This window comes from Euprymna scolopes, chromosome 24 (genome assembly GCF_053919585.1).
Source record: "Euprymna scolopes isolate OS-2025 chromosome 24, ASM5391958v1, whole genome shotgun sequence".
Lineage (NCBI taxonomy): Eukaryota > Metazoa > Mollusca > Cephalopoda > Sepiida > Sepiolidae > Euprymna > Euprymna scolopes.
In genome coordinates this window covers 59,620,948-59,645,293 of record NC_136505.1, presented here as the reverse complement: position 1 = coordinate 59,645,293, position 24,346 = coordinate 59,620,948, and the positions used below count along the sequence as shown (strand labels likewise).

Below are 24,346 nucleotides of genomic sequence, written 5' to 3'. Positions count from 1 at the left end.
GATTTAGGGAATGTGGTGGATAGTTTGAGGAAACATCACGCCATTATTTTAATATTTCTTCTAATAATAAGCATCCTTATGTCAGGGTATCTGAGAAACTCCTTTACAGAATGACACCCGGAGATGTTGTCCAGCAGGCATTCAAGTTCTTTCCAGTAGGCATTCAAATTGTTTGCATGTATACTTCTCCAGACTGATGCGTGGCATATGGACTGATCGACAGAGCCTCTTATGTTCATGCGTAGACTCATGTAAGCAAAAAGAATAAAAAATAAACATTATAGAAGTACTGAAAATGTTGTTCACGCGAAAAAAATAACACAAGCAAAAATATGAATTAATTCTTCGCTTACTGTCTCAGTGTAACTAGGTTATTTGCACTGAGATACGAAACTGGGACTCTGTGGGTGTTTTCTTCAATGACAATTTGTATCAATAGTAGTAAGTGTTTTAAAAAAAAGCAAACAGAGAATTTTTTTGTTATGAGCGATGGTACGAAGGACTAAGAATACAATTGTGGAAACTGATACTTAATTGGTGACACGATTAAGAACACGAACGTCAATGAAACTTTTTTTTTATCTTGTATCATATCATCTGGAGGTATTTACGTTCTAAACACTTTAAAGAGGCCGTTTTACTATGCGCCTATTGGAAGACTGATTTCGTAGTCCTCTGGCAGCGTTACTAGTTTTAATTTGTATTCGCGGAGTTAAAATGTTCCTGAGAAAAAAGCTGTATAATACGCTAAGGCAGATTCATATTCGTATATAGTTTTTGTTTTGTTTTTGTTTTGTTTTTTGTTTTTTTTTTGTTTATGGGATGTATTTTTTAACTTCATCTAATATTGGTGATGTTGTTGTTGGGCATCGTGCATTTATTTATTCATTTCATATGAATAAGATAATTATTGTTTGCATTCGTTTCCCCGATATCTTTCTCGTTAGAATTCTTTCTATAAAAAGATATTGGATATTTACGGGATGGACCACGTGTAGATTCTCAACATTTGTAAGTGAAAGTGTTTCTGTGGAACTAACTATGTTCGAACTTGACACACCTAAATTGTATGTTTATGTCAGTATTTTAACCTCCCTGATGTCGAATATGAAATCAGAACTAAAATACTTTCTCTTGCTTTTTCGGCCAATATCAAAGTGTAGTATCTATTCTGTCCAAAAGTTATGCAATAATATTGTGAGGAATTGAAATATGTCACAAACTCTTACAAGGGTTTTGGATACAAAGACCCGCCATAACTGACATCAAACTGTGCACTTATTGTCTCTTATAGACACACGACGATCATTGTCCTTTAAGTTCTTTATTTAGCCAATCAACTCTGGTATTCTGACTTCTTTACTCATCCCGCACTTCTCATCATCCCTCACAGATTCCCTGTCTTCCTTGAATCTCTTATGCCACTCAAAAACTGATTCTTGATTCATGCAAAATGGTCGAAAAGTAGTATGAAACATTCCATACGTTTCTGTGGTATTTTATTTTAAAGTCCAAACAGAATTTTATTGCATATCGTTCTTCTAAAGGGTCCTCATATCCAGATTGGATTTTTGAAATTCACCAGCTCTGACAAACAGGCTTTAGTAGCGTGTATTTAATTCCTACTGAAGCTGTTCATTTGAACCTGAAATCATAAAAATTGGTCAGTCATAAGATGTATAGCAATAACATACTGAATTTTCAGGAGTTGACAATGCCCGTACAAGAAAGTCTGGAAACTTATTGAAGGCACACCATATATCGTTCGCGTCAGATGTCCGTGGAATGAAGATATTTTTTAAGCACTAATATATAATGGTCCAACTACTAAATTCTAAAATTCTTAAAAGCAAGAACAATTTTTATAGTAAAGCGTAGTCTGCATGAGGTTGATTTTAATCAAACAATTTATTGGCCAAAACAAAAATGTCACCACACATTCGCTCATGTTATGAACGTCACTAAATGTGGGATTTGGGACTTCTTATAAAGTATAGAATTTAGTGTAATCTTACATGCAACCTAATGTTAAACTTCTCACGTTTGCCAATAACATATACAGTTAAATCCCGCTACCATGCCGTCTCGATACTATCATATTCTCGCTATTATACCACTTTTGTTCGGTCTTGAAAAAAATTCAATACAAAACAAATGTACTCCACATTCTCGTTTTATGTCACTATTGTGTGTGTTCTGTTTTCGAATTAAATTTTTTTTTTTTTCATTATTTCATTCATTCATTTTTCAGATTTAATCCACAAGTATATTCTTTTTTTGTTTTGGGGGGAAAATAAGATTGTTTTACAAACCCGCCTTTCTATGCCACTCTTGTTACTATGCCATTTTTGCTCGCCCCCAATCTAATCGGTGGCGTAGTAGCGGGATTGTGGGGTCTGCGTTCGCGCTTGATAGTATGGAAATAAAAAAAATTAAAAATTAAGAAAAAACATTTACAAGTGTTTTTGATATAGATGTACATAATAATAATTTGATAAGTATGTTTTAACTTAAATAGGGATGGTATAATAAAATTGTGGGGCCTGCGTTCACGCCTGGCCTCCATAGAATGGAAATAGGCACAAACTTTAATAAATACTTTTCATATGTATCTGCGTAAGTATACTTTGATAATTATGTTTCAGTTTGAAGAAATATGGTATAATAATTTTATGGCGTGTTCGTTCGCGCCTGACCTCCATAGAATGGAAATATGTCACAAAGTTTAACAAGGTTTTTTAATATAGATCCACAGAATATTGCGATAAGTGTTTCAGTGTGAACGAGTATGGTATAATAAATTATGGGGTTTATCTATTTTATTTTTATCATATTTTTCTTAGGTTTTGATACCCCCAAATTCGAAGCTATCTCTTTACACCCCTTCCTTTACATAAGCTATCATACTTTCATAAATCAGAGTCCATTTTCTGTAAGCTATTTTTGAACCCAGTCAACGACGGGTACTTTTGCTAGCATATATATATATATATATATATATAAATATATATATATATATATATATATACTCCCCATGATCAAAGAATACATAAATCCGTGTTAGGCTATTTCTTGCAAAGGAGATCTGTGAGTACAACTTTCTTGATCCAAGAAATATATAAATCCGTTATAGGCTATTTCTATTAAAGGAAATCACACATTAAATTTTATGCGTCATTTCTATATATAGTATTTTTCAACCGAAATCTGCACTGAATTGGTGACCTCATTTGCATATTACATTAAAGAAAATCTATTTTTAGAATTAACTCGGTCTTCTAAATTCTTTGTTGTAACAGAATCGTTTTAATAGTACTATTTAGAAACATTATTTAAAGGTTATTTATTTAGCTTATTTTTAATCTAATTTATATTTGATTCAATTTATTTTCAAAGATTAATATCTGAAAAGAGTTGCGGTTAAAAACGGAAGTCTCATATTAAACTATGAGTAATTTTCCTTTTAAGTTTATACTTCCGGTTTTTGTTTGAAAACAGGGACCACTTTTTTTTCATTTGCAATTGAGTTACGTAAATCACAGGTAATTTTTTAAACTTTTTGCTTTATTTTTAAGAAGTGTATTTACAATAAAACGTTATTGTCTTTTGTTGTGCAATTTTATACAAGAAAATCTGTGTGGCGTTAGTGGAGGTCGTATCTTTAATAGAGCAAGTATGTTAAAAGTAATATTAGTTTGTTATACTATTTTATTTAAGACTAGCAGTTTAGCCCAACGTTGCTCGAGCCTATGTATTGTTTATAACTTTATGTGCATATTTTGATTTTAGCGTGCTCGATATGACAAATCGCTTGGTCGCTTATGTTTGTTTGATTAAATTTTGATACTTTTAATAAACTTCCTCGGACTTTAATTTTAATAATGTCTGTATTTTTTTATCAAAGATCAACCTCTTTGGGGCATTGTAATATTTTGGTTGGTTAATAACCATTCTGTAGGGGGTTTTTTTTCATGTAATAGAAATGAGGCAACGGTTTAAACTTATTGTTCTTAACAATAAAAATGTGTAAAATAATAAGTGTTCTTGTAAATCCTGAAAATAAAGAAAACCTCTAATAGCTTGCTGTAACGAATTTTTAAACGTCGTTCCAGAATTATATATAAATATATATATATATATATATATATATATATATATATATAGGGAGAGAGAGAGAGAGAGAGAGAGAGAGATGGGTACACACACACACACACACACATATATATATATATATATATATACACACACACATATATATAAAAATATAGTCATCCACATACAGTACTGTTTCGCTGTTTCACAGCTCATCAGTTCGGCAACTACTCCAAGCCATAAATACCTGTATATATATATATATATATATATATATATATATATATATATATATATATATATATATACATATATATATATATATAAAATTTAGGTCTTCAAATTTTATGATTTGAACAGGTTAATCTTCAAATATAGAAATTTTTATTGTTTGAAAACAAAGAATACAATTGAATAAATCTATTTCCTTAACCCATGAGTTTTCGATGCTTAATCATCTCTTCAGTGGAAAAAATATTAGCACATATTTTTATTGGTTTGCATCTTATTTGCTAAAAGCAATAACCATAGAAAACTAAAGTTATTTAAGTTTTTTTAACATTTAAGATACATAGAATAAGGGAACTAGGTATTGAGGCAGAAAAAGTATATTGTAATTTAGTTGTAATATAGTAATTTAAATCCAGAATGAATGCTACATCATTATATAGACCCCTATTATGACCCCTTAACATTTATTGAATGGGGCTCAAATCAAGTTATTAAGTTAGATCCATGTCCAAGGAACCGATATCTAAACTTTCAATTGTTTATATCCAAAATTGGCGGAGGAGTTAGATAGAGTTCTCAAAGGTCAAATATTTGAACTTTGACCCCTTAGCTACCAAATTTCTGGGCGAAAACCGAGTAAAAAGATTTTCCAAAATCTCAGTACCCTGTATATCAAATTTCCAGTCTGTAGACTTAAAACTGACAGAGTTATTGCGTAGGGAAATGTACACTGACACACAAACACACACACACACACACACGTTCACTTTTATATATATATATATATATATATATATATATATATATATATATAGAGAGAGAGAGAGAGATATATATATATATATATATATATATATATATATATATATAGATTAGACGCAATATATAGTAATGATTTAAAAAGTTTTTTTTTAAAAATGAAGACTCGTGCGCCACTACCGAGAATCGAAACCAAAACCTACAGCTTACGACTCATTTTTGCCTCTGCCTCCAATGACTGGGCCATGAAAAATATTTACTGCAAGGCTAAAAATTAAAACATGAACCAATAGCTACTACGTTATGCGTTCGTAATGGCGGCGTTGGACCTTCAGCTGGCAAATTTCATTTTTTTTAATTTTCACATTTTGCATCGATTTCTCCGGGCTAAACCCCAAATATAAAGTTTCGCATGGATTCAAATACCTTATATATGATGTTTCATGTCTTTAGACCAAAAATTCTAGGAGGAGTTTGGTAGGCAACATTTTTGAAACAAAAATATATACGTATACATAATTACATATATAAATACTTTTGTGTTGACTATAAACTTTTTACGCAAATATTATACAAGTATAAATCATGTAGAATATCTGCATGAATATAATTACACGTAATAGTTAACTAAAGATGATGACCCGATAAGAAAACCGAAGAAACTAATAGGGAATTAATTAAAATGAATGTTTAAAAGAATACGCAAATTAGCTAGATTTTTTGCTAATGAATGCAATTCCACGACCCATGTATAACAAACTTGTATTTTCTTTTTAAATAGAGAAAGGGATTTTAATATCAATATCAATACAAACGCTTAAAAAACGAATTTATAGGAGTATAGATAGATATAGATAAATACATAGGTTCAGTCATCATATCAGTGTAATTTGCAATCTTTTCTGCATAAACGCAAAAGCCTTATACTATTAACCTATTCTACTGTAACAAAATGTAACCAGGCTTTAAATCAGAAGAAAAAGCCATAAAAAATATTATCCATAGATATGTCCGTCTACCGACAACAAAAAAATGTATTAACCTTATCATATCCTATAAAAAATTTAAAACCCGAAATCTATTAGGTTGATTGAAAAATAATGCTTATATATATATACATACATATATATACATATACATACATATATATATATATATATATATATATATATAATTGAACATCAAAACACGACATTATTTTTTAACCAAACTAAAAGTAATAAAAAAACAATGCCTTCCCAAAGCATTAGAACAAACCAACGTCATCTGTAAGTTCAAATGCCTTGGAAGAGTGCTACTCATATAACCAGAATAAAGCTAATAATTACGTTAATCACGCATGTTATTCAACAACTACCTTGTTACGTGTTTTTACCATGCATAATACAGAATCAAGTGCAATATTATCATTTACAACAAAAAAAAGATAACTGCTCCTCCTCCTAACTTAGAGAAATTCTTGTTAGCAATACACAAATAATACACTACGAATCCAACGCCAAAAAGTTCAAAATACTTGAATCTATATACATTAAAACGCAAAAACCTGCTCTTAGCTAAATCACATTCCAATTCAGCAAAAAGAAACAGTCAAATACCTGTCGTAACCTCCCACTATCTACTTGACCCAGCCCTGATCACAGAACTGGGCACCCCTCTCCTTCCCACACAGCTTGCATGTATTCACCACTGCTACTATATATAGAAAACCTCCCAGCCCACCTCGCAAATAATATTCACACAGCCCTCCTGACGATGTCTTCCTCGGAAGACGAAAAGTAATACTGCAGCGAACTTCGAACTACATATGGAACTTGTATTAATTCTTTCGATCTACGCACTAATCAGAAAAATTGAAAAATAAAAATGTCTAACCAAACGGAAGTTCTTTGTTGTCTAACAATGTTTGTTTAAATGAAAGAATGTTGCTTAAATATACACAATATATGTGTGTGTGTGCGTGTGTGTATGCTTACTGTCCGTAAAATGCTGTGTAATATGTAATCTATAAAAGAAAGACGTTTAATATAACCGAAAAAAATGAATATTATAAAAAAGGGTGAATTTTATAGCATATCATTACTGGCTATTTTCTTACGAACAAGGTCATTTTGTAAACAAGTTATGCTGCAAGATTTAGTCTTAATTGCATTTATTTTGTCTACGTAAGTCATCTTATTATAACTATAATCTGGTAACTTATTGGATTATCTGAAAAGTTTTGGTAATATTGGTAAAATAGTAAGAACGGAATTACATTAGTGTTACAATAATGTTTACTAAGGCTTTGTAATGCTGACCAACCAGACTTATAATACAGTTTGTCTTTAGTAACCCGATCGACAAAATTGCGCAAACAATGTTATAATTTGTTATTTACGTATTTTTTTTCTAGTGCATGTTATTTCAGCTAATGATATTTAAATTTAAATCCTGGTTACTAGAAAGCAAACAGATGGAATATTTAATGTTCATTCTTCATTGAAACTTGCAGGTCTTCCTATATCGAAAAATAAGCCGCAGAAATATCATATAAATCCTGTTAAGGAAAAATATTTCTTCAATCCATTTAGAAAGAAACATCTTCAAGGCATTGATTCAACTATGGATGCGCGTGTGTATTGAACATGGTTTAATGCATATACTAGCGGGGGGCACTCGGATATGCCTGGTCGTAAAATACGCTTAAATATGTCATTTTAATTGATGCAGATTTCGTAATTATTATTATAGAGTAATTTCTCTATCGATTATTTCATATTATATTAGTCCAGATGTATAGTTATGATTTCAAAAGTTAAAAAAATGATTTGTGTGCAATCAGTTAGAATCGATACCGAAACCAAAATTGATGACGAGCTCGTTAAAAAAAATATGGTGCTCATTAAAAACGAAAGAAGAGAAAAAGGAATGTACAGAAAAAATGAAAAGGTAAAAAAAGAAGAAAGGAGGATAGATAAAAGAGCAGATAATAAATGATCAAATACATGTAAAAATATATGTAAATGAATATATATGTGTATAGGTATACATGTATATATACAGGGTGTCCTTAAAGTCTGTGTGCAATTTTAAAATGAATCCTTTTTACATATTATTTCTATTAAAATTACAAATAAAATTATAAATATTTTAAGGCGCAAACGGACTTTATGAGCACCCTCTATAAATATATATTTATATATTATATACATGTTAATCTCTCTCTCTCTCTCTCTCTCTCTCTCTCTCTATATATATATATATATATATATATATATATATATATATATATATATATGCTTGTATATATATACATGTATATATAATATATTATCATGTTTATATATATATATATATTCAGTTTTTTAATATATATATATATATATATATATATATATATATATATATATATATATATATTGCACTTTTTTCTTCTCTTAATCAAATTGCATAAAATATAGATGTGTTTTGTCTATTACTTCTGTTTTTGATCTTTTCCACCTACCAAATAACGGTCTTTACTTCGAGCAGAATCTGGTATGTAATCGGCATATTTGTCGTAAGTCCGACATTAATCGTCAGGAACAGATTAATCTTACTGGTTTGAACAATTTATTTTTTATAACGTGTATATCTCTTTCATTTTCTTTCATTTAAAAAAAACTTACAAAAAATTCAGAATTTTAGTATTATTAGTAAATTTTATGTTGTTATTAGTAGGTGTTTTTCAGCTTATATATATATATATATATATATATATATATATATGTATATATATATATAAATTATATATATATATATAAATTATATATATATATAAATTATTTTATTAAAAAATTATACATTTCATTATACACTGCTGATCAAAAATTTAAGACTACTTAAAAAAGGATAGATTTTAAACTTAAAATTTAAAAATAAATCTTTGGAATGTAGCTTTTTGTTTCAATAACCTTTTAGATTGTAGTGTTGGTAACCTTAAGTCTGAAGAGTTTAAATCTATCTTTTCAAAAAGGTTGGGGTTTTTTAAGATTTTTAAGTGGTCGTAAATGTTTGATCAATAGTGTGTATATACATATATATAAAATATAGTTTACAGTATATATATATATATATATTTACAGTATATATATATATATATATATATATATATATTTACAGTATATATATATATATATATATATATATATATATATTATCGTTTTCAATCTGCTTTGTTACATATGTTTTCACTACCGGAATCGAATTAACGATCCGATAGTTTCGTCAGACTTTACAGATTTAAATATTTATTATAAGATAAGGAAGAAAAGCAAAAATTTTAATCAGCAGCGTTAACTGTAAAATCCTTAAAATAAGTGAAAAATAACAAATGTAGAAAAGGAAAAAGATTAAATTACTAAACAAGAGGCAGAAAAGAAGTGAAAGAGAGGAAAGAGAGAGAGAGAGTGGGGAAAAAGAAACGGGAGAAGGCGTAGATTACTAAGAGAGTAGGAAAGAATGAAAGAAAGGGGCGAGCGATTTCACAGATGGGTGGGATGATATGTATATATATAAGCATGGCCCGATCTCAAAATAGGCTTTAGTATGATATTGCAATTAATGTAGATTTCGTATTTATTATTGTACTACCATGGATGCTCGTCGTTGCCCGGGTGTTTGGGGTGTGTTTGGTGCAGCAAAACAAAAAGTGGTAATAAGCAGACAAGCTCGAACCCGTAACGCGAAGGAGGAAAAGAACGTGCAAAAAAAACGTGATGTCTTTGCCGTTTCGTCCATCGCTAAATTGAAAAGACGAAGGTTTAAATTAAGGTTAGTACAAAACGATACCGATATTTTGAAAATCCGTTACTTCTTTCGAAAGTTTTAGGCATACAGGCATATACATACTAATTGCATCGTCTTTACAGACGTTAGCCGTCTCAATGCTCCCCACCAGCCTCATCATACTTATCAGGTCAATCCTCAGCGACACTTAAACCTCGTCCGTGAGCCCGAAGATGACGTTTCAGGCCAGTATTAGATTTGCACAGTCTGCTACACATATGGCAGACAAAGGTGTGCGTTAAAACTTGTTTCACTTCTGGCTACGTTTTTTTTTGGGGGGGGGGCTAACTTTACTCGTGGCATGTGTTTTTTATAGTTGATGTAAGCTGCTTTTGAGAGGAATACGCGATTACAAGCCTCACATTTCCAGCTCTTCGACAGCAAAACTGACACGTTCCGTTTCCGAAGGCTTCTCTTTAGGTCAGCATGAGTAATGCTTTTCCTTGCAAAACATTCAGAACCCCCCTCCAACTAGCCTCCTCCATTCAGGCTGGCGTTCTGCCAGGGTCTCCCAGTTCTGAACAGGAATCTTAAAAGCTTTAAGATCGTCCTTTGTGCAATCCTTGAAATGCTTCTTTGGTTGATGTTGAGGACGTTTCCCAGTCTTAAGCTCGCCGTAAAACAACTGCTTAGGCAGCCTCACGTCCTCCATTCGAACATCGTGACCTACCCAGCGACACCAATTCCTGATCACCATTGCTTCGATGTTCAAACACCCAGCTTTCCCAAGAATATCCGTGTTAGGTGTCAGAGACTGCCATTTCACATTTAGAACTTGTCTGAGACATTTCTGATGGAATCTCTCGAGTTGCTTTAAGTGCCAACGTTGTGTTGTCCAACATTCAGATGAGTAAAGCAAACCAGAAAGCACACAGGTCGAGTAAACACTGATCTTGGCTTTGACAAAGATGTCACGATCACACCACAGCCGATTTTATAGTGTTTCAAATTCCGTGCTAGCACTCTGGATGCGAAGATGTATCTCCGCATCCAGAGAGCCATCTCTGGGGATTGTGCAACCCAAGTACACAAATGTCGCCACACCATCAAGTCTATCCTCCCCCACACATAGATGCTTGGTTCAATGTACGGAGCTCCAGGTACAGGGGTGAATATCACTTTCGTCTTCTTAATGCTGATAGTTAAGCCAAAGGCGTCACATGCTGCTGAAAAATAATTCACTATATTTTGCATATCACGCACCGAGTGGGACACAAAATCAGCATAGAGTAGTTCGCTAACTAGACCTTCAAATATTTGTGACTTTGCATTAAATCTTCTTAGATTAAATACTTTGCAAGTAGTCCTAAAGCAGAAAAAGACACTTTATCCCAATCCTTAAATGCGTATGCATGAAGCACTGCGAAGTAAATTGAGAATAGAGTGAGAGCCGGAATATCCCCTGTTTCACACCGTTATCAACGGAAAAATCACCAGATAGTTGCCCGTTGTATGCAAAGCGAGCCTTCATATTTCTGTGGAGTTCTTGAAGTATCCTGACAAAGGTAGGAGGACATCCAATCTTCCTAAGAATTACCCACAAGGCCTGTCTGTTTACGGTATCGAACACCTTTGTGAGGTCAACGAATACTTGATAAAGTGGCAACTGTTGTTTGATGCAGTTTTCCTATAGCTGCCTTGCAGTAAATATCAGATCTATAGTGTCCCTACCCTCAGTGAAACCGCATTGCGACCCAGGAATGATTAACGGACAGATGTTTTCGATGAACCTATCCAACAAGACTCTCGCCAGCACTGTCCCTGCCGATTACAGAATCGTTACCACACGGTGATGATCGCAGTCAGACTTTGATCCTTTCTCCTTGTAGAGCGTCACTAATCGGCCATTTATCCAATCCTGTGGTGCTGGTAAACACAGCACATACATTTTGGTCAGCGTGTGTAATACATTGGCTACATGCATCCCTCCATGTTGAAGCAGCTCAATAGGAATGCAGACTGGTGCTTTCCCAGCTTTTATCCTCTCTATAGCAGTGAGGGTAACTTATCCATGTGATGAAGAATGTCAAGCTGAAGCAAGCCACTAATGACATTTTCATCGACAGTTGATTGGTTGAAAAACAAATCAGCAAAATGCTCCATCCATCACTTTTTGATTTTATCTGGATCTTTGATGAGAGTTTACCTATCTTTGGACAGTAAAGGTACAAAAAGAACAAGTTTTGGGCCAAAGACCTGCTTAAGAAGACTGCATAAATCTTCGGTGTCTTTCCGGTCGTAAGCAGATTATACATACATATACATACATGATGGCAGCAAAATCGTTCTCGAGTATTGCCATTACTTAATACATCTCTGGTTCAAAAGAGGCAGACACAAGCGCCACCAGCAGCACGTGTCGGACGGTCACCAACAATACACACACACACACACACACACACACACACACACACACATATATATATATATATATATATATATATATATATATATATATATATATACATGTACACAGTCCTGCACATCCGCTGATGACGGGGACCAGGCTATGGTGCCCCCGAACACCTGTCGGACCAGACCCTGGATGTTTCAGAGCCTTTATTTCCATTGACGCCCATATCCGCATCAGTCCTCATTGAGTGTCCGTTTGCCGTTTTAGGCTACAGCCAGCCTTTTTATTATCGAGGTACACACTGATGGTAAAATGTGTATTCAATTGCATATCAAGTAGTGCCTGTGCTTGAAGCTTTTTATAGTGAGGAAAGACTTTGCACTGAGACAATCTCACTCTCTGAACAACTGACACATTGAACCAAAAAGAAGAGCAAGTCAATATCATTGGATGTAGCAGTTGCCGCAGGTTTTATATCAGAGTTTTCCTTCTCCTAGTGAGGTTGCCTTCATCACGGCTTACGGAGCCCTCTCCACCCATCATGCCATTTGATCCATGACTGGGACTTAGGTTGCAGAGCACCGGGGCATATTCCACACGCCGGTGGGTCATGTATGCCTCAGCTTACAGGGCCTAAGCTCCTCTGTAGGTTTCTGTCCGGTTTACCTCACCCTTAGCCTTTTTTTTTAAAAGAACCTTGGCCCACAAGGCAGTGCAGGTCCAGTTATACGGCGCATGACACTCGCCGTTCATCAGAGCCTCGTTTGCGTGGCAGTGGTCACGACTTGCGCGTGGGATTGATTTGTCTGGGAGAAGCATAGTATGGCGCTAAGACATCTGTGTGCTTTTAACACACGTCCACAACAGACCTTTACCATCAAATACCACCAACTGGGTGCCCAGCGTTTCCCGGGTTTTTGAAAGTGTGTTTTGAGAAAAAAAATGTTTTAGTAGGCAGGGAGGCTTGAACCTGTGACGCGAAGGCGGAAAAGAAAGTGGAGGTGTGTGTAAGGGTGTTGGTTGGAAAAACAAAAAAGGAAAATTGCCGGCGCAAAAAAATAAATAAATAAAAGTGGTAGTAGGCAGGCAGGCTTGAACCCCTACCGCGAAGGAGGAAAAGAAAGTGAAAAAAAATGTGACTCATTAGCTGTTAGGTCCATCGCCAAACCGAAAGTAACGTAGGTTTAAATTAAGACTAGACAATCGAAAAGAGGCGATAACTTTTGAAAATATCAGCGAAAAAAAGCGACCCCTCCCTATAGAAAAGTGCCCAGTTGAGGGTGAAGGAATTAATGTTTTTGGCCAATTTTTCGATTTTTGTCGTCCGAAAGGTCGAGCTTTAAAATGATACCGATCTCTTGAAAATCCGTTGCCTTTTTCGAAAGTTTGTGGCAGGCATGCAAATATACATACATACATACATACATACATAATACTAAGAGACAGGTGAGATTTATATAATAGATTATATTGGATCCAATATGTAGTAATGATTTAAAACGTTTAAAAACATGACTCGTGCGCCACCACCGAGAATTGAAACCCAAACGTTTAGCTTACGATTTTTTTCCTTTGGTATTAATGACTGAGCTATGAAGACATGTCTACTGTATAGTTAAACATTAAAACATGAACCAATAACTACTATCCTATGCTTGCATATTCGTAGTGTCATCGTTCGCCCTTCACCTGGTAAATTTCATTTTTTTTTTTTTTTAATTTTAACACTTCTGTGCAGATTTTACCGGGCTAAAACACAAATATAAAGTTTCGCATGGGTTCAAATAACTTATATATAAAGTTTAATGTCTGTAGATCAAAAACTGTGGAAAGGGTTTGGTAGGTAAAATTTTTAAAGCAAAAATATATACGGATACATAAATATATATGGAAAGAGTTTTGTGTTTACTATAAACGTTTTACGGTGAATATTACACAAGTATAAACCGTGTAGAATATATAAATTGATATAATTAAAATTAATAGTAAATTAATATTGGTCATCCCATGAGAAAACCGAAAAAACTCTTAGGGAATTAATTAAAATGAATGTTTAAAAGAATATGCAAATTAGCTAGATTTTTTGCTAGTGAATGCAATTCCACGACTCATATATAATAAATTCTCATTTTTTTTATTAATAAAAAAAAGAGTTTTTAATATGAATACCATTACACGAAAAAAAATTATAGGAGTACAGATATATATATATATATATATATATATATATATATATATATATATAAAGTGAACGTGTCTGTGTACAGTTTTTACGCAATAACTTTGTTAATTTTCAGTCTACAGACTCGAAATTGGATATACAGGGTAGTGAGATTTGGGAAAATCGATGTGATCGGTTTTCTGCCAGAAATTTGGCTGTTAAGGGGTAAAAGTTCAACGAGTTGACCTTTGAGAACTTTACCAAACTCCTCAGACAATTTTGGGTCTAAACACTTGAAATTTTATATATAGGTTCCTTGGACATGGATCTAACTTAATAACTCAATTTGAGTCCAAAAAATAAATTTTAAGGGGTCATAATAGGGGTCAAAGATTTTAAAAATTTGACCTCTGCGACCTCTACCAAATGACTCAGACAATTTCTGGTCTAAACATTGGAAATTTTACATAAAGGATATTCAGAGTTAGGGCAAGCTTTTTAATCGGTTTGGGTCGAAAAATTAAGCTATCAATATATAAATGTATGTATGTTTGCATGTGCGCCTAAAACTTTCGACAGAGGCGGCGGATTTTCACAATATCGGTATCGCTTTGAAGCTTTACTCTTCAGATGAAAAATACCGAAAAATTGTCTAAAAACATTAATCTCGTCACTTTTCTACAAGGAAGGGGTCGCTTTTTTCGCCGATATTTTCGAAAGTAATCCTCTCTTTTCGATTGTCTAGCCTTAATTTAAACCTACGTAACTCCCGGTTTGACGGTGATCGTAACAGCAAAGAAATCACGTCACGTTTTTTCACCCGTTCTTTTCCTCCTTCACGGTACGGGTTCGATCCTGCCTTCTTACCACCACTTTTTTTTTTTTTTTTTTTGCTCAACATACACCTCCAAACACCCGGGCAACGCCAGGCTGTAATGCTAGTGAAATAGAAAGAAAGAAGCAGACGGGCAAACAAGAAGTGAAAATTAATAAAATCACCACTAAAAGAATTGTTGGTGTGATATGTTAATTATTGCTGACTTTCTTAAAAAATAAGATTATTGACGGAGCTGTGAACGGTGTGCATTAATAAGTGTGATTCACAAGAACATCAAATACACATTTTAACGCTGCTTTTTTTAAATTTCAATTCGCTTTGTTTGCTTCATTCACACTTCTGGGGTTTTTTTGATTGAGATCAGTAAGTCCATTTGCAACGATGAACAATTGCGTTCGTTGCTCAACCGCATCAGTCGGGACTGGAGTCTGGATGGGGCTCTTGTACAGACATAAAAAAAACAGGTGAGTTGAGTTATGCCACTCACTATATTTCATACACTATAGTATATATTCAAACAAAGTAATCCTTTACTTTAAACTAGCCTCGGTACCCGGCGTTGCTCGGGTGTTTGGGGGGGGTGTTGAGCAAAAAAAAGTGGCAGTTGGCAGGAAAGAAAGTGAAAAAGTGACGTCTTTGCTGTTGCGTCCATCACCAAACCGGAAGTGGCTCGAATCTGTGACGCGAAGGCGGAAAAGAAAGTGGAGGTGTGTGTAAGGGTGTTGTTTGAGCAAAAAAAAAAAGAAAAAGAAAAATTGCGAGCGCAAAAAAAAAGTGGCAGTAGGCAGGCAGACTCGAACCCGTACCGCGAAGGAGGAAAAGAAAGTGAAAATAAAAAAACTCCTGCGTCCATCGCCAAACAGGAGGTGACGTAGGTTTAAGTTAAGACTAAACAATCGAAAAGAGGGGTTGTCTTTCTAAAATATCAGCAAAAAGTGACCTCTCCCTGTAGAAAAGTGCCCAGTTGAGGATGAAAGAATTTATGTTTTTGGCAATTTTTCGATATTTATCGTCCGAAGATCGGGCTTACAAACGATACCAATTTCGTGGAAATCCGTCGCTTTGTAGAAAGTTTAAGGCAGACATGCATACATGCATACATGTATTTAAACAGACAGTTGAGATTTATATTATAGAAGACTTACGCCACGTTCTAGGAAGATGTTAATTTTATTTGTCAATAAAACAGTCATCATGCAACGTCATTAAACACAGAATGTCTTACATTTGCTAGTAGAGAAACTTGAATGCCTACTAGACACCAGTATAAGTTGTCTTCGGTTTATTTGTATTGTATATTGCCAAAGATCCTGACATGGGGGCACTTCCAGTTTAAAGTAAACCCTAAATAAATATCTTTTTTTTTAATGAAATGCTGTCTCCTCTAGTCATTTAGCACATCACCCGGGTTACAGGCAGAAGCACCTCTGTATTATTAATTAAAAAAAAATAGAGAGCTGCAGACAATGAGAAACCTGCATAAAAATATGAATAAAAATAAAAATAAATACTGGCAGGCCGGGACTAAGGAGAAAAAGGGCCGCTAAACCCGTTTATACAGCAGCGGGAGGAAAAGATAAACAATGGTATAAACCGTTCTATCCTTGGAAATGGCACCCAGTCAGAGAACCAAGAAACAGGGAGAAGATTCCAAATTTAACAGAGGGAGGGGATGCCATATTAGAGTAGACGTTTTTTTTTTCAGCATCTAGGAACCTCAACAGAAAAGGGGTGGGCTTTGGTGCTTATCGGATAAGTTGGAGTATAATGTCGAGGAGATAAGTGCTATGTGTTCATCAGAGTACGTTCTATTAAATTTCTTGCAAAGCAGACAGAGATGCAAAGTTTTGGCGATTGGTTAGGAGTTGGAGCTTGGCCTATAGTGTTGGCTTATTAGATTTGAGATTCTTTTTAAACTCAGTCTAAGTGTGAGAGAGTAATGGTAGATGCAATAGCCAAGATGTGGCAGCAATACTCCATGCGTGTGAGAATTTTAGCATTGGAAATTTATAAGACACTCTCTTGTGTGAGTAATTCTCTATCTACGAGGGGCGTGAATTAAGTAATGCCCCTGACCCACTTCCCATTGAAGTAGAGCAACGAAACTTGGCACAGTTATTAGTCTTTCTCTACATAGGAACCACCCAGAATTATGCATTTCTCCCATCGTTTGATGCAGCTCTGGAGACCGTTTTTGTAGAACACTCAAGGTTGGTCCTCCAACCATGACGTGACTTCAGAAAGCAAGGTTGCATCATCTGGGAAACGCTTTCATTTCAAAAACAACTTCATGGCTGGGAAGAGGTGAAAGTCAGAGGGTGCAAGGTCAGGAGAGTAGGGAGGATGGGGCTATTTTTCATAACCACACGCCCGTGCTTCTGATCTGGCGACATGCGAGTTGTGGACCGGAGCGTTGTCCTGCAGGAGGAAGGAAACTTTGCTGAGCTTGTCCCGCCTCTTGATTTTGATAGCTTCCCTTAATTTCCTCAAAAGTGAAGCATAATAGGCTCCTGTAATTGTGGTACCCTTTGCCAGGAAATCTGTCATCACTACTCCGTCCTGGTCCCAGAAGACTGTGAGCATGACCTTGCCAGCGGAGGGCTGCACCCTTGCCTTCTTTGGAGGTGGTGAGTCCAAGTGCTTCCACTGCATTGACTGGGCTTTGGTCTCTGGATCATAGTGATAGACCCAGGTTTCATCCTGTGTAATCAGTCTTTTGAAAAACTTTGACTCATCTTCTTGGCACATTTCCAAATTTATCCTCGAGCACTCGACGCGTTCTAGCTTCTGGAATGGTGTGAGCAACCTGGGAATCCATCTGGCATACACCTTATGCATATACAAATGGTCATAAATGATAGTTGCCACAGAGCCTGTACTAATCTTGACATCTTCGACTATTTGGCGAATAGTAATGCGCCGATCTTCCAAAATGGCAGCCTCAACTTTACGGACAGATGCCTCATCAATGGCAGAAGGCGGGCGACCAGGTCTGGGAGTGGCTTCCACAGACTTCCGGCCATGTTTGAATTCACGATGCCAGCGTTTTATAAGGTCATATGATGGGTCATTATCAACATAAGTTTCTTTCATTTCATCAACAGTCTCCTGTGGTGTGCGTCTTTTCAAATACAAAAACCGGATCACTGTTCGGCATTCAACAGGCTCCATTTCACACCTGAATCAGTTCAAACACCTGTAAAACAGAAACCACAATTAGTTCAAAGCTGTAATTTACCACATAGCCCGTAGAGATATAAATCATTGCACATGCAAAATTTCAGCTAATCAGACAGCTGGAAGTGGGTCAGAGGCATTACTTATTGCACGCCCCTCGTATTTAAGCGCTCAATAATTTTTTGGCCACTTTGTATATATAGACAAATAATTACTTCTTCCGTCTGTTTGTTTCTATTGCCATGCATATATATATATATATATATATATATATATATATATATATATATAGAGAGAGAGAGAGAGAGAGAGAGAGAGAGAACTGAATATCGACTTTTGCTCACTGTCGAACGTTTTATTTCTATATTTTTTATTTATTTTATTGACCGTCTTTCCAGGTGGTTAGACACTAGGCCAAGTATACGGCATAATGACGTTTGACACACCGATTCCCATCAGATCAGCGAAGTCAAGCAACGTTGAGCCTCGCCAGTACTAAATGAGTGACTAATTGAGACTTCCAGGTGCTGTATGTGCTCTCCGCTTAGCTCGACATTGTTTCCAGTCGTCCTAGATTTCTCCTTGCCACGGGACTCAAGCAGTGCTAATTCAGGAGAGGTGTGGTTGGAGATTGCACAACTCTTACCACATAATTACACGCGCAGACCCCCCCCTACTGAGGGCACCCTTTGTCTTTCGAGACTAACTGGGGGATTCGATATATCGAGACACTAGGCCAAGTGTGGGTTTAATGAAAGTATTTTTGTGGAACGAACCAGATTCGAACTTGAAACACCCAGGTCTTTAAGCTATGTCGTTAGCAAATTAGCTAATCACCCCAAACTTATTGCTTTATATTTAAGGGATTTTTTAAAACAAATGAAAGGAAATAACTGTCATCTTGTTCATATATGCACTAGTCTAAAATAAAACGTCGACTTTTAAGATTGCAAAGCCGATTTTTGCTTGTATCATTGTACATTAATCGAACCAAAATTAACTGTCCAGTGATGGAGGAACCGGAAGTTGAATGGTTCGAAGTTGAATGATTCTAATAGGGTGCGAAAGGTTGTCTGTGTAAAAGTCGTTCATCTTGACAAATGATCAAAGCTTATATCAGGTGACCGAAAGCGATGCGGGAAATGAAGAGCTTATCAGCGCAAAATGAATTTGGACTGCTGACAAATCGGCCCGATTTTATGACGGATTGGAAACACTTCTCCACCACTGGCATGGTTTAGTTCCAATTTCAATATCGATCAACTACGCAAATATTCTCTCTCTCTCTCTCTCTCTCTCTCTCTCTCTCTCTCTCTCTCTCTCTCTCTCTCTCTCCTGTTATTTGATAATTGCTTTATTTAATAGTCGATTATTTCAAAAACGCATTCGCCGCTAGTTTTTTTAATATAAGGCTGACTATCTAAACTACTATTTAAATGCACAGGGCCAAATAAAATCTCAATCCTGGTCTTACGAAAACAGAATAGTATTAAAACAAGTGTATTGGAGTAACGATCTTTTGCAGTATATACTAAATAAAGTAAAATTATTTCAATTATTCATATAGAAAATATGTCGGACTTCTTCTCATATATAATAATTTAGTTGTGAAAACATGAAAAATGTGGGAAGGGGTTTGATAGATAATACAAACACGTGTGTGTTGGGAACGCCGAAAAATAATGCTAGTAAAATGTGTATATCTATTTCCCTGTTAATAATTAACCGGGAAATAGATATACAAATTTTATAAATATATTTACAAATTTTATTTATAACAGGAAAATATGTATTTTTCTTATGGATTTATATAGGTTCTTGCATGAATTGTTTAATCAATATATTCCATTCAATGAAACACGTGTAAGACGCACTATAAAACCAATAAAATAACATAAATATCATACAAATATACTTGTGTTATTGCAATTGTTTACTAATGGTATATATATATATATATATATATATATATATATATATATATATATATATATATATATATAAGTATATATATATATAAGTATATATATATATATATATTATAGCTATGTACTGCCCAAATTTATTAATCATGATTTATTAATTCTGTACCCATAAATAAATAAATAGATAGAAAAATATATTATTACTAATCTCAGTGAAACGTGATGACGGATTTAAACAAGAATATACAAGTTAGAAAAGCATTTCATCTAAGGCATGAAAATTGTTAAACAAAATGTTTTTACTATAGGCTTTAAAAATAAAGGTACAAGATTCAATTATAAATTTATTTATCTTCAAAGTGCACTTTTATAAATTTTACAAAGTAAGGTATAAAATTTATTACCTTACTTTGTAAAGTGTATAAAAATGTAAAATGTATAAAAATGCACTTTGAAGATAAATAAATTTCAAATTGAATCTTGTACCTTTATTTTTAAACCCTACAGTAAAAACATTTTGTTTAACAATTTTCATGCCTTAGATGAAATGCTTTTCTAACTTGTATCGTATCTTTTTAAGATTATATTTTATTTAATTTATTAATTTGGATTTTAAAAAAATGAATGTGGTTTTGCATGTATTTATAAAAAACTCTCCTACTCTCTATTTCAGTTTGTATTTCTCCTCATACCACAACTCATTTTTGCAACCCCCTCTTTCTATTATTACAGGTCTGCATATTCTCTCTGTTTCAGTTTGTATTTCTCCTCACACCACAACTCTTTTCTGCAACTCCCTCTTTGTCATACATGTCTGAATAATGAGAAAATCTGGATTTTTTAACAAAAACTTTAAAATAACGTTTTTAGATTAATTTTTTTTAAACTTCTTTCAGAATAGAAAATATTTACTATTTAATAAGGAACATATTTCATATAGGTTTCATTAAAATATTCAGTAGATAACGAGAAAAATAGAAATGAAAATTTCAAAAGGACTGTATAACTGGTTACGCTCAATAGTAGTCCTCGCAAGCGAATGTCTTTGCTATTGTTATTCTATTATTATTATGATTTAAAACATTTTGTGTCCTGCTCTTTTGCGCGAGGACTAATATATATATATATATGTGTGTGTGTGTGTGTGTGTGTGTGTGTGTGTGTGTGTGTGTGTGTGTGTGTGTGTGTGTGTGTGTGTGTGTGTGTGTGTGTGTGTAAAAGAAAATTTATTCTGTTTTTGTTTTTGTTTTGTTTTTATGTACATTTGGGCATGCTCACTCTTTTTCATAGATGAAACCACAAAGTTTCAATTGGATTTAGGTCTGGGGACTAAGGGGGCACTTCATCACTGTAATCCCTTTTGTCTAAAACCACCCATTGAAACTTTTGACGTATGACATGGGGCATTGTCTTGTTGGAAGATTACATAACTTAGAATGTTATTATTAATTTTTTTTTCTAAACCTGGTTCAGCATGTTAATATAAATTGTGAGTTCATTCTGCTATTACATGTGTACAACATTTCAGCGTCTGAAGAATCCATGCAGCCCCAAACCATTACGCTTTCTCCTCCAAATCTTACAGTTGAAACCACGCAATCAGGATGAAATACCTCTTTTTCCCTACAGCGAACATAAACCGCTACAAGGGGCGTCAAAAATCTTTACAAAAAGAGAATTTGTTACAATTTTTTAATAAATGTTATGGATGTGTATTCACATAAAAATTCCAATTGCTCCTTCCAAGGTTTAGAAAGTAGACGCTGTTAACTGACTTCAAATTACTTTGGTCAGACTAAACAATTTTGACCCAATAATTAGGTATGTAATTTTTATGTTTTTTTGTGCTTTTGTTTTGTTTTGTTTTTTGCAAGTTTGAGTCGTTTTGTTATTGCTGGCCTACTTGCATCCTCCTCATCCCGCTTCTAAAAACCTTCTATTCACTATTTGAGCTGATATGTTTTTGTTTGCATCCTTCCTAAGCTCAGCAGGAAGCTCTGAAGAACTATTCTTCCTATCTGCAAGGGATGCTCTTTTCAAAGATCTGTCTTCACATTTTACGGTCTTGTTCTTTTTTGGTTTTGAAAGACTTTGTTTCTTGTACCTTTTAATTGTTGTTTGAACTCCTTTCCTGGCACATTTCATCTTCCTGGCAATTTCTACCTGAGCATATCCTTCACCAGATAAAGCAACAATTTGTGTCCTTTTTTACTCTCTGAAAACTGTTTCATTGGAGGCATTTTCAATCAAATCTACTATTATAGCACTGGCATCTTTTAATCTCACTTCTAATAACCTTCTTCTCCCTGTTGAAGCTGATATGTTTTTGCTTGCATCCTCTTAAAGATCAGCAGCATGTTTCGAAGAACTTTTCTTCGTGTCTGCAAGGGATGCTCTTTTCAAAGATCTGTCTTCTCTGGCGGTTGTAGATTTTTACGGCCTTGAACTTTTTGGGGTTTTTTTCCTTGTACTTTTTAATCGTTGTTTAAACTCCCTTCCTTGAACATTCTATCTTCGGTAATTACTATCTTCACCAGATAAAGCAAAAATTTGTGCCCTTTTAATCTCTGAAAACTGTTTCTTTGAATGCATTTTCAATTAAATATACTATTATAGCACTGGCAGGAATCAAATATTACCTGACAAAATAAGAAGCAACTTTTAGTATGACAATGAATAATTTTGAATATTGGAATGAATATAGTATAAAACTCAGCTAAAACTCTTGAAAGAGGTATCAAAGCAAATAAATACTACAATCTACTGTTAAGTATTTTACATTTGCTCTAGACTGTTACCTGTACAATTCTTAACCTTTTAGGTTTGAACAATTATCTAAGTTTTTCATAGGTGCTCCATAATTTTGACCATGACTGTATGTATAATAAATATAATACAAATGATAAAATGTTTTATGGAAAATACATTCATTTAGGCACTAAGACCTCAGAAATCGGTGTACGATCGTTTCTTGGACGATATATATTTTCATTTGAATAAAATTTCATCATGAACACCGGGATATATATATAGTCTTAGCTGTAATTGGCTGACCGATACATAATCATAAATGTGTAGCGACATATTAATGCTTATATAAAACAAATAAAAGTATATCTTAATATTGGAATGAATTTAGCATGAAACTCAGCTAAAACGTTTGAGAAAGACTTTAAAGCAAAAAAAAAGAAACACCGTACAATCTACTGTTTAATATTTTACATTTGCTCTTAATTGTTCATAGTACAATTCTTAACATTTAAATACGTAGGTTTAAATTATTATCTCAATTTTTATAAGGGTTCCATAATTTTGGCCATGGCTGTAATATATATATCATTTTGGCCATACATATATATATAATTTTGGCCATGGCTGTAAATATACATAATGTTGGCCATGGCTGTAAATATATATATATATATATATATATATATATATATATATATATATATATATATATATATATCAGTCAACTTACCTCATATGCGCAAATCGTATTATAATGATTAGATCATTTTGACTGACATTAAAAGAATTTAAAAAGAATAAATGTTTAAACTCTCAATTGTATTCCTCGCGGTTGACATTAACCGAATAGATTGGGTCCTTACGAATGAAGCTAAGCATGACTTCTGTTGCCGGGTTCGAATCTCTCGACCGGTATTTATCGTGACACCCTGCACTGATGATTCCCGAAAGGATGAAACACAAGTGTCTGCAGGTATTTAATAATTACTAGACTACCCGTGACCCGTTGGTTCAGTATGTTATATTAGCTATGGAATTAATGTATGAACCTGACACTTGTGACGTAATGAAAATAGTTTTTGTGACATAACAGAAACATTTCTATGAAAGTATATTAAAAACGAAAAAAGAATATAGATAGATTTCTATAAGTCGTTCTGTTTATAATTGTTTATTTTTGAAAAAAAAACTTACTTATAAGTGGTTTGTCATACTTATAGGTAAATCTGCACTATTCAAATTTTGATATA

General features: G+C 34.0%; 1 protein-coding gene across 1 annotated transcript in view; it reads left to right on the top strand.

Moving 5' to 3' along the window:
- Nucleotides 1-24,346, top strand: part of LOC145246740 (neuronal acetylcholine receptor subunit alpha-10-like) — a 550,490-nt gene that overhangs the window by 409,198 nt on the left and 116,946 nt on the right. The gene's annotated exons all lie outside the window — the stretch shown is intronic.